At 35.3% G+C, this 12,572-nt stretch overlaps 1 pseudogene; it reads left to right on the top strand.

Moving 5' to 3' along the window:
• The first annotated feature begins 4,213 nt into the window (after window positions 1–4,213).
• The window catches only part of LOC143665162 (actin-related protein 2/3 complex subunit 2 pseudogene), a 109,218-nt pseudogene continuing 100,859 nt past the window's right edge, over window positions 4,214–12,572 (top strand).

Genomic DNA, 12,572 nt, shown 5'->3' with positions numbered 1-12,572 from the left:
TCTGTATTTCTGGAGAACCCTAATATACTGCCAAACGAGAAGCTTTAGATAGAAAAGAGGGACTTTACCAAAAGAAAATTAATTCAGAGATATAAATAAATATATTTACATCTTAAATATATTTGTTTATATAAATAAAAACAGAGTCAGAGAAAACAATTGATTGTTTCATCCAAAATGTACATTCACTAGAAAACAAAATTGCTATGTCTAAATTCTGTAACTTTTTTACAATCAGCTTATTTCCTGATCCTTTTATCTGTTTCTTTTTATGTGCTCATTTTGACAATATATTAACGGTTGAGACTCTCACCTTGTAGCAGTTGTTAAGTTTATCTTTTATTGCTCAGGGCATTTGTGTTGATGCAAGTAGGATAGACAAGGTTGCATTTTAAATGCCTATTAATATTTATGATTGTCACAGAACAGGAGTGTTCAGCCTAATTGATAGTCCTATTATTTAAAAAGCCCCCGGATGTATTATCTAATCAGTTATTTTTCCCAGTGGATATGTTCAGTGACATTTTGTGCTGTGTCCCTCACAGAGATTGGTGCTGAAATTGGAAAAGGGGCAGGGATGATCAAAAATCATATGTAGACAGAAAAGATAAAATATGCAGAAATAAACTCAATATATGAGTGGGCTCTTTTGAGTAAAAAAAGTAGACTTGAGCAAATAGAAAGATATTCCTTGTTCTTGATAAGATGAATAAAAATCATCAAGATGCCAGTTATCCATAGATTAATTTATTAATTTAATGCAAGCCCAATAAAACAAGTAATCTCTTTTTTCCTAGAACCAAGAAGTTGATTCCAAAGTTGCTATGGAATCCACAAGAAGAGGAATGAAGGAAGGAATATTCCATCAGAGATTTAGACAAAAGCCTCTAGAATTAAAACAGTGTGGTATCAGTACTGAAATAATCAGACCAGTGTAATAGAATAGAAAATCCAGGAATTGAATACATATGGCAATGCAGTATATCATGATGGTTCCCTCTCAAAATATTGGGGTAATAGATTTAATAAATGCCTCTGGAAAAATTGGATAGCCATTTGGAAAAAGATACCATATTCAGATCATATATAAGAATACGCTGCAAATAGATCAAAGACCTAAATGTTAAAAATAAAATGAAACCATAAAATGATAAAAAGAAAACATAATAAAATCTTGTATTTCAACAGTTCCATGACATTTATTCCAAATTGCCATCATTTAGTCACTGAATTTTAGTTGACTTTTCAGGATACAAACTGATATCCCAATTATGATTCAAACAAATAAAAGAAAATTAAGTCTAAAAAAGGAAAAGAAAAATAAGCAAATTCTTTTGTAACCTGAATGTAGGGAAATCTTCCTAACTATGACTCATATCCAGATGCATTAGAGGAAGCAATTGACACATTTGGACTTTATTAAACAATAAGACATTTTTGTTTGTCCATCAGAAAAACATCAGCAGTAAAATGGGCAAGTGCAAATTATGAGACAACACTTGCATCACATAGTACAGGCAAAGAACTGCTATTCCTAATATGTAAAGAATTCTTAAAAATGTAGGCAAAAAATAGACATAGAAAAGGGGCATATAATATGATAAGCTAGTACACAACAGGCATATACAAATAACTCTTAAACAGAAAAAATATTCAACTTGACTCATGATAAGATCAATGTAATTTATTTTGAGGTACCATTTTTCACCTAAGAAGTTGGCAAAAAATTTAGCAGCTTGACAACACAGAGGCTGCAGGTATTCTCAGTCATTGCTGATGAGGATGCAAAATTCTACAACTCATGTAGTGGGAGCAAAGACTACATTTATTCTTCAACCCAGCAATCTAATGTTTAGAATTTTATCCTAAAGATTTACCTACAAAACTACAGAAAAAAATTTGCATGAGATTATTCATCACACGTGTAGTAGCTAAGAATTGGAATCAATCTAATCATCCACACATGGAAATAGGTTGGATAGATTATGATTCAGCCACATATTGGTGTATTATGTAGTGATAAAAAAAACATTAAGGAAGACCTCTATTAACTGAAGTGGAGTGATTTTTGAGGTACATTGTTAATTGAGAAGAGTACAAAATATAATGTATGTACATATCTCCTAAAGAAACAGAGGAAAAATAATCAAACTAATGAAATCTATTATTATAGGAACTGAGTAGGAAGAAAATCAAAGGCATAGAAAATGGGACAGGATTTCACTAATTGTACCATTTTACATAGTTTTGAATTTTGAGCCATGTTAATGTTTTATATATTAAAACATGAGGTTAAATAATTAAGGATGGGAGGCATATGAAACTTTATACAAACAGAAGAAATGAACCAAACTACATAATAAATAAATTACATAATCACACACAAAATAATAAAAAGAATTCAAGAAACTTTTGGAAACAGCGATCTTACTGTATACCCTCATTGAATTACATTCTAAGGATAAAGATACAAAAAAATTGTAAAAATTTATGATATTTAGTAAGTAGATTTGTATTTGACAGTGGTGTTATTAGAAAATCTGAAACTTGTATATATATATATATATAGGATTAAGAAAATAAATGTATTAATATTTTGGGAGAGTAGGCATTTCATAGGTGAAAGGAGATGCAAACATGTAATAGGGAAAGGAGAGAAGAACAGTTGTGCTTTGGATTAGAATTAATTGTATCAGTACGAACTCATTATTTGAAAATAAATTATATATTTCCTTGCTCTGTTCATTCAAAGAGCTGAGAAGCAACGACATCCTAATAGCATGGAGCACATTCACTCAGATCATGGTTTCTAAATATCATGACTCATTCATGAAACCAAAGTCTTTCGAAAAAAGCCTTTATACCCAAGCTGAGAAGGGGCCGTACAATATGAGCATAGAACATATTTTTGCGTTGGAAATTAAGGTAGTACTCAAAACTAATGGGACTGTCACTGAACAAATTGGGGGCAGCTTGAGCATGAAAATGATTAATGATAAAAGTGAATTAATAACTTACTATTGAGTAATAATAATAATAAAGTACCCATTAGTCCGAAAAGGAAGGGAGATGGAGAAAAAGAAGGAAGGTAGGAAGGGAGGGAGGGATGAAAGGAAGGAGAAAAGAAGGAAAGAAAAGAGAGAGAGGAGAAAGGAGAGGAGAAATCTTTTACTTAAAATAGAAAACCAACTAAGAAATATAGAAGGGATAATAGTAAGAAAAACATTCATTTTGCAATTTCAGAGTAATAATTGATTCATGCAAGAATCATCAATGGATGCTAAAACCATTGGATGAAGTTTTATTGGGAAGACTATTTGTATTATTTAAAAGTTACAAGTGAAAATAAGATACCTTTCCAGTAGATAAACCTGGCAGACAGTACCTGAACCAAATTAGCAAAATTAATATTCCCATAATGGGAAAAACAGATATCATGATTAGTGCACTGAAAAGGAAACAAAGTCATCTATAGTACTCCTGGCATGAAACTTATATCCTGAAAACAACCATGAGGAAACAATCAGACAAGTCAAAATTAAGGAACAATCTGCAAAAACAACTGAACTGGATTCCTTAAAAAAATGCCAATATTTTATAAAGACAGCACCATATGTACACACACAAGACTGGGTAATTGTGCTAGAGAAAAAGGAGACTAAAGATACATGAAAACTAAATGTAATGTCTGCCCTTCATTGGACCCTGGACTTAAAAAAAAGCCAGAAAGGGCCTTATTGGGACAATTGAACTTAGAACATAAACTGTACATTTGATAATAGTATGATATACATATTAAATTTCATGACCATGATAATTGTACTGTGTTTATATAGGATTTGACCTTTTTTAGAAGAGATATATACGGTAGTATTTGGGGATAAAAGGATTGGTATTAAAAGGCCTACAATAGCTCTCAAATGCTTTAACCAAAATTGAGTGAATAAATAATGTGTTTATTTGAGAAAAGAAAATGTGACAAAATCTTAACGACTAATCAATCTAGGTGAAGGGTATATGAGTTTACTCTTTCCTCCTTTCAGTATGTGTGAAACTTTTCAAAATAAAAAGTTGGGGAAGTAAAAGAAGGAAAGAAGGAAGGAAGGCCTCTAAGTCAGGCCTTGCCACTTTGGATCAAAGAATGCACACACCCAACTATTCTTATGGATGAGTTCTGCTACTTCTGACTGCACAGCCTTGACAACTTATGACCATGGTGGGTGCTTTCCCCGAGTATCTCTACACAGGGAGGAAGCAGGAAATTTATGTGATTTCAAAAGTATGTGGAACTGTCCACCAGGAAGACTGGTGAGCATATGGCAAAGAAAGACTGTTTCCAGCTCTCTTCCATGAGGGCTAATGGATTTACACTTCTGTCTTCAAATTGTCACACCAAATCAGGAGCTTTAAGAAGGGGTACAGAAAAGAAGCAAGAGAGAAATAAGTTCTTATCAAGTGTTAATGGTGGGGGAGTGAATTATTCAGTAAATATGGTTATTACTACCAGCCTTAGGGATCAATCTGGTTGTAACTTAACCTTGGGGCTGTTGATCCAACATGGAAAGAATACTAAGCTTTAATTCAGGCCTTCTAGTCCCAAATGCTTCTGGCTCCAGTCTTAAAATTTGGCATTTTTTAAAAACCCAAAGACAGAGTTCTTCTCTCATGGTTTTTGACAAGTCCTTCTGACACCCTCTCACGGGGTGATCTGACTGGTAGACTGGCTCACAGGTCTGCTCTCAACTTATGTGAGTGGGATAGATGGGTCTGTTTTAGGTAACAGGCTGCTTGTGTGGGACTAACCCCAGAGATCATGCTTTCTGTGAGCCCTAAGACTTGGGCTTGCCTAGACCTCCAAGGAGAGCCAGCCTTGGTATGGCTTTTGGCTGGAGGAGAGGGAACAGACTGTGCTTGGGAATTTGTTACTTGGAAAAGTCTATTTAAAAATTGTGGGCTGGCAAATTTTGATGTCTTTTCAAGGTTGCATATAAGATAATTAAAACTAATTAATCTTTTTTAAAAACTCATGTTTCTGACTATTAAATTCAGCTTAAAATACCCCAAAATACAATTTTACACCTCTTCATTCTTCATTCAGGGTTAAACAACTGGAAAGTCAGACATTATTTATTCTAGGCCAATTTTAGTGCTGAATCTCTTCTAAGATGGAACAAATCGCTAACTTTATTACGTCCCATCATCAGGTTATTCAATTATTATAGAATAACAATCCTAACATTTCTTGCAGATGGCTCTTAAAAGTAACTAATAAACTTGAAGAGATCTTGCCTGGAAGTTACCTGGCATTATGTAAAAGCATATTGACTAAAACAATCAACGAATGTTTTCCTATTATAAAGGTTTAAACTTTATAGAAGTACATTCTGCTTTTCAAATAACCTTACTGATTTTTAATTAGGAAAATTGTCACTCTCAAGGTAGCAAGTTTTAACAAGAATTTTTAGAATAACTAAAGGAGAAGTGAAAGTTTTATTAAATGGAATTTAGATAATTGAGTAAAAGTTATTTGTATGCTTAGAAGTACTATGGACACATAAAGAACTTAAAAAAAGATTTCAGGGACCAGTGCAATGGTGGCTCAGTAGCAGAATTCTCACCTGCCATGCCAGAGACCCAGGCTTGATTCCTGGAGCCTGTCCATGCTAAAAAAAAAAAAGATTTTAGGGATAATTTGGAAACATGTCTGATTATGTATATATTATACATTTATAAAAATTTTCACGGAAACAAGTTCCATGAGTAAATGAATACCAGGTAGAGGAAAATGCAATATTTATTTGAAAAGTTCATCTTTTTAACAAAACAGCTCTCTCTCTCTTTTTTTTTAAAAATCATTTATTCAGTTACCTAAGGTATAAATGCTGCTTTCCATTTTGGGATGAGCATGGAGATGCCTTTTCCTCCTGCTTCACAAACTCTCAATAGTTCCATACTCTCATTTGCCTCGGGACATTTACACATGGCTTTCCTTTTGCCTGGAGAAGGAATCTTCCCTCACTTCTTTAAGTAACTCTTATTTATCTACAAGAAAATGACTAAAATTTTCCTTCTATGACATCCATGAGTGTGTTAACTTCTCCTATGTGCCATCATTTCAAGTCCTTCTCCCATTCGGAATATTTTCCATACTTACTATAACTGTTTACCTGCCTTCCCCCCTGTGTGTTATCTCTGCAAGGAGAAGCCACAGGCATATCCCATTTATGGTTGTATCTACAGCTGCCAGAAAAGGGCTGGCAATGTGATGCTTGAAACAAAATCAAAACTTTCTCCTCAATTATGTTGGTTAATCAGACAAAAATTGCTTAGTATTTCGTTTTGGCCTGGAATTGAGCCCTTCTCTTTTTTCACCCTTATCTGATTAGATCATTTCTATTTAGCCCACAGGTCTCAATTTTGATAATGTTCCCCTCTAAGAAGCCTTCTTTGAACTTCTGGTCCCTTCTTTCACCCATATTCAATTTATAGCAAGTCCTGTTTTTTTTTTCCCTATAAGATACCTATTGTATCTTTTCCTTTCTTTCTGTTCCCTGAGGGAAATCCAGACCAAACTCCTGCTATTATTGCCCACAAATGACTTCCCTCTCCTCAGGCTCCCTCCCTCATCTCCATCTTTTGTACCACTGCTGGGTTGAACTTTCTTAAATTCTACTTTCATTAATTTACTGTCAAAATGCTTTAATGCCACTTTATTGACTATGTAATGAAATCTGAACTCCTATGTCTATATGTTAAAGGCATTTTAAAACATGACACTTTCCTACTAGTCTCAACTTAAGTCATTCCACCTCCTAATTTATCTTCTACTTCATTTAGGCCAATCTCCTTATTCTAAATGTAAGTGACTGGAAAAGGCTATATATTCATTTGCAATTCTATGATTCTACTTTTAGTATGTGGTAGTTAGATTCAGGTGTCAACTTGGCTAGGTGAAGATGCCTACTTCTATTGCTGTGGACATGGGCCAATGGCATGTGAACCTCATCTTTTGTTGATTCACATCTGCAGTCAGCTAGGAGGCGTGCCTGCTACAATGAATGATGTTTGATTTAATTATCTGGTGCTTAAATGAGAGCGCTCAATGTAGCACAGTCCAAGCAGCTCAGCATACCTCATCTCAGTACTTGCAATTTAGCCCAGGCCTTTGGAGATGCAGAAAGGAATCACCCTAGGGAAAGATGTGGAACCCAGAGGCCTGGAGAGAAGGCCAGCAGAGATCGCCCTGTGCCTTCCCATGTAAGAAAGAACCTCAGTTGAAAGTTAGCTGCCTGTATTAGTTAGGGTTCTCTAGAGAAACAGAATCTACAGGGAACACTCACAAATATAAAATTTATAAAGGTGTCTCACGTGACCGCGGGAACGCAGAGTCCAAAATCCACAGAGTAGGCTGTGAAGCCTACAATTCCGATGGAGGGTCTGGACTAACTCCACAGGAGAGGCTCGCCGGCCGAAACAGGAAGACTGCCTTTCTTCTGAAGAACTGTATGTCAACTAAATAAATCCCCTTTTACTGAAAGCCAATCCATCTCTGGTGTTTTGCATTCCAGCATCTAGCAAACTAGAACATAGAAGAAGCCTAAAATGCCAGCTATGCCCATGGTTCTCTTCTATGGAGTTTTTATCACAGCTTCCCTTCCAAGGAGTATTTTTCATAAAAGTCGCTATGCCAATATGCATAAATTCTGCCACCTTGCTGATTGGGTTCAGGATTTGCGTATGCGTGTGTGGTGGATACAATGTGTGTGGTGGTGGCTGATGCAATAACAACCAACCTCTAGATTATAAGACCCTGTGAAGTAGCCTGAGGAGGAAGTATGCTAATATGAAACAATAATGATCTTGGAACCAAGAGGAAGAATCTCTTAGGGCAATCTGAATGTGGTACTAGCTAGCTAGATAAATTAAAAGACAGAGCTAGAGCTAGAACACAGAGAGAGAGAGCAAGAGAGCTTGAGAGAGAGAGTAAGCATTTGGGGTAGAAAGGAAGCAGCAGCAACAGATAACAACAGAGAAAAACAGGCAGTGAGCCATGTGTGCAGAGCCCCTGAGACAGCAGAAGTTGTGAGTAAGAGGAAGCAGAAAAACATACAAAATAGAATGAGATGGTTAGTAATAGAAAATGAGGAATTAATGAACCTTTGCTGCTGCAGTGCAATGAGATAACTAGGTAGCAAGTGCTGTACGGGACTGAGAATAACCTTTCAGTTCCTGAACCATAAGTCAGTCTCCACAAAATCAAGCTGTACAACTTGCCACTTGTTTCCACAATGCCCACATGGGGCCGGGGTCTGAATCTTCCTTCCCTCATGAACTATTATAATAATCCTCCATTATTTGAGGTTTCCTGAGTGAATCTCTTTTATTGTCACTATGAAAAGTTTTGAGGCAAATTCATTTTGCCTTTACAAAACAATGAATACAATTTCTCTTGGAGGGATACCATAACTTAGAAATAATTTTCAACATGTATCACCACAATATAGCCTCTGGCCATATAGTTTCTGTAACCCAAATTGTATAAACTATTCCATCACTGCAAAGAATGAATGAGCACATTGTTTTGCTAAAAATTGTTTCCCTTGTAAAAATTTCATACATATTGAGTGTTTTTATTGTACAAAATTGTTACTCCTGAATTGTTTTGGCACTATAATTATGCTTTAATGTTGACAGGGAAGATTGAATGTTAGCTGAAGTAATTATTTCAAGTACATTAAAACTACCACATACTTATTGAAAATTACTTGGCTTATCTGGTCAATACTCTAAATTAATTGAGGGGATTGATTCTTGGTGTTCATTGGGAAAAGAAAAACCCAGGAGACTTACATAAAATAATTTTAGAGCACAACCACATGATGTTGAGAAAAACACTACAGAAGTCGAGTGGAATGAACACTGGATCTGTCTCCCTTAATCTTTGCTTTCTTTTTGTCCCACAACTTCAAGCGTCTGTCATGTTATTTCCTTCTATCTCCAGTCTATATTCCAGAGTGCTTCACTTCAACTTCTTTTGCCATCAGCGCTTAATTCTGTGTCCCCCTGTTCTTTTACCCACCATTCTGCAAGATCCAGCCTCGGCTTCATCCTTCTGAATTCATTCCTTCAATTACTAGAGCATTGAGCACCACTGAAAAATATAAAACAACTGTGAAGCTATGTGCTACTGCTTATGTGTGCTCATCAGCCTTAGCTTAGTATTCATTTTTATGTTCTCTGTCAGCTGCCACTCCTACGCCCATAGCATAGAAGTCAAGTTTGGGTTGTTCTTGAATCCCATTACTTAGGTCCCACCTCTTTCAACAGAGGATTTTGCTATACCTTTCATATGCACACACTCAAAATAGACACTATTAGGTGTGCAGTCCCTCCCTTCTGTTCAACGTGTGCCTACATCTGAACCGTCTCTGGACTTCTATCAAGTCTCAGGGAATAGCAAGTATCTATGTACAATCTCATCAACTCCAGAACAGACTTTGCCCAGACAAAAGTGATATTGGAGTTTTCTAAAATCATACAAACATTCTCCTGTAGTTTATTCTTCTCTTGACATTAGCAATCCTCTATTCAGATATACTAGTTGTAAGTTGAAGCTCAGACCTGGTTGCAGTTTTTATCCGTTCCAAATTGTTGGGATTATCATGAAAGGTTTTATTTTCTATGCAATTGATGAGTGCCCTCATTGAGGCCAGGTCTTGGAGAAGCAATGGTCAGTTCACAAAGTGTCAATGTGATCTTAAAAATCATTAGAGACTAATGTTTCTTGATTAGGTGAAGTTGGACTTGGTATTCTTGGTTCCTGAGAATTTTCTGCCAGGAATTTTCCATTCTAATTTTGAATAAAGCAGGTTACTGAGGCTGAGATAGTTTCATTATTTATTTAGACCTAAGCATAGATCATGAAGTCTCATCTTTGAAAAGTAAAGTATTTTAAAATCACATCTGTGCAGTAATTTCTTCATTTAACATAGGTAGAAAAGGAAGAATGAAGAAAAATCACTTTGATATTGCTGTTAATCCAAAACAAGATCCAATTCTACATTATAATTAACGTATTATTGAGCAGCTTAGACATTAAAGATGACAGATTTAAATTCTATAAAGCAAATCCCTTAGCTTTCCCTCCCTCCTCTAATAAGTCTTACCCATGTCAAGCACTTGTGAATCTTAACATTCTCCAAGGCCTTATTCCTAGATTGTATAATTCAAAGATGGGTTTTTATGTAAATGAATGGTAGTTCTAATAAAGTAATAATAGTCATTCCATTGTCATTAGTTACTCTATGTACAGTAATGTGCTTAATTATCATATTTGTATAATATGGAGATGTTATCTTACCTAGAACTTTCTATGTGTCACAATTTCTTAAGAACTGAGTATGATTATTCGCATTTTTTAGATGAGAAAAAACTGAAGATGAGAGCAATTAAGTAGCTTGTAGTAGTCAATAATATGATTTTAATCCAGGCTTACCTTTTAATCACTACACTCATCTCATGGATAGAGGGTCACATGCAGCAAGTATGTCATTTGACCTTGAGAGTTAACATATGAACTAAGCGTTACCATCCCCATTTTGCAAATTAAGGTTCAGATGCTTGGAAGGCTATATTACTTGCCCAAAGTTACTTAACTAGTAAGTAGCAGTTTGACTTTCCCATTCCTAAGCCATGTAAAGACTTTTCTAACAAATGGACTCGAGGCATATGGAATATATGTTTAGAGGTACAAAGCAGTATCTATTTTGCTGGTAGAGTTGAAATAAATAATCTTAATAATGCCTAAAATATCTGTTCCAAAATTAGCAATTCTCACAGTTTATTTTACATTAAATTATATACCAAACTCCGACAGTTAGTGATAATAATTAAAAAATAGAACTGACCATTTATGTTCTAATGTGTCATCTCCATTTGGTTTTCTAAATACACCTACATGTTTTGTCATCCTTTATTTTAACCTCCAATTTTAGAATATTTCCACAGCCTTAAAACCAACTTCTGTAAAAAATGAACATTGTCCAAAGTATACTTTATAGATGATCATATTAAGTGATTTACAGATCTTACTTTTTCCAGTATTGATGTTTCTGAAAATAAAAGGTTGTTATGGTTACCAAAGAGAAACTGAGAAAGAAAGGGCGGGGGGAGGGAGGGAGAAACACTTAAAGTATTTCAGACTTTTTTATTGAGTGATAACATTAACAATTTTCCGGCTTATCATAACATTCTGTCAGGAAATAAAGGGCTATTGTACATAAGCATTGGAAGTGTTATTTCTTAGTTCTTTTGGACCCTGGTATAGTCCAGGATGGATGTGGAATCTGCCTTTGTTATCCTATTAAGTGAACTAAACTGGGCAAATATTAGAGAAAGAACTGAGGAGGAAACAGCCTTCAGTTCATTTTTCTTTGTTGCAGAATTGTTTGCTTAGGATTTTGCTAAAGGCTGGTAGTCATGTGCAAATCAAAAATCATAGGTTCAGTTATGCAAATAAAATATCCTTAGACTATGTGATATATTTACTAGGGAGCTGAACACCTGCAGATATTATCGGTAAAAGAAAAAAATTCAAAGGCATTAAGTCTTTAACTTATTTCTTTATGCAAATTTTCAAAGGTTTAGGCAAAACATAAGGAACAGGCAAGCGTCCACATAAGACTGATAATTCATCTTTGTATCAGGATATAATGTGAATACAATAAAGTGAAAATAATTATTTACTACTCCAAGAGCTTAATACTAAAGGTAGATAAGTAACATTTTTTTCTCTCCACTGTCTCCTATAATTTTTCTTTTGATTGATTTATGCCCCATCTTTTCAGAAATGGTAGCATTAAAGTATAGGTCTGAAAATGTATACTGCTGCCAATCATTAACTCATCCAATGGACAGATATTTATTGAGCAGCTACTAAGTGCCAAGCACAAAGTTGAGTACAGTAGAAGATTTTTGAGGGTACTTATGTTAAGCAAATTCCTCATTATTTCCTGGGAGATACTGGGGTTCAAAGAAATGACCAAAAGGAACTGGAAAAGACTGGGGGATAGGGATATATGTAAAGGATATTCCGTGAAAGGGCAGGTTATTTTAAAAGCAAGTGGGATAAGATGGTTTGGCTTGGGGTATTGGGAGGGAAGTAGGGAATATTGAGCTTGAAAGAGGTAATTGGGAGGCTTTTGAAGTCAGTGGAGGGGGGGTACGAAGCGTATTGAAAGGAACAAAAAAAAATGGGAAATGAAACCAGTGGGAGATAAAAAGAGGCCAGAGTAGTAAGGGAACTTGGGCAACAGGGGAGGAACTTGTACCTTTTCAGGAAACTTAGAGAAATAAATCCAACGATCCACTGACCTTTACCCTTGAGGCATTTTCCAACTACTGAACTGTGTAGGGCAAAAGCAGAGAAACTTGGTAGAAACCTGCTACTAACCAAAGAGTTCAGTTTCATAGGCTGAAGAGACAAAAATTTGACTACAGGATCCACCAAGGAGGATATGTTTGAATAAAATCCAAGCTTTCAGTTGATATTCCAGTAGATTTATGCTGTAAGA

Source organism: Tamandua tetradactyla, chromosome 21, assembly GCF_023851605.1.
Source record: "Tamandua tetradactyla isolate mTamTet1 chromosome 21, mTamTet1.pri, whole genome shotgun sequence".
Taxonomy (NCBI): Eukaryota; Metazoa; Chordata; class Mammalia; order Pilosa; family Myrmecophagidae; genus Tamandua; species Tamandua tetradactyla.
The sequence above is the reverse complement of the archived record's forward strand: the minus strand, read 5'-3'. Positions and strand labels throughout refer to the sequence as shown.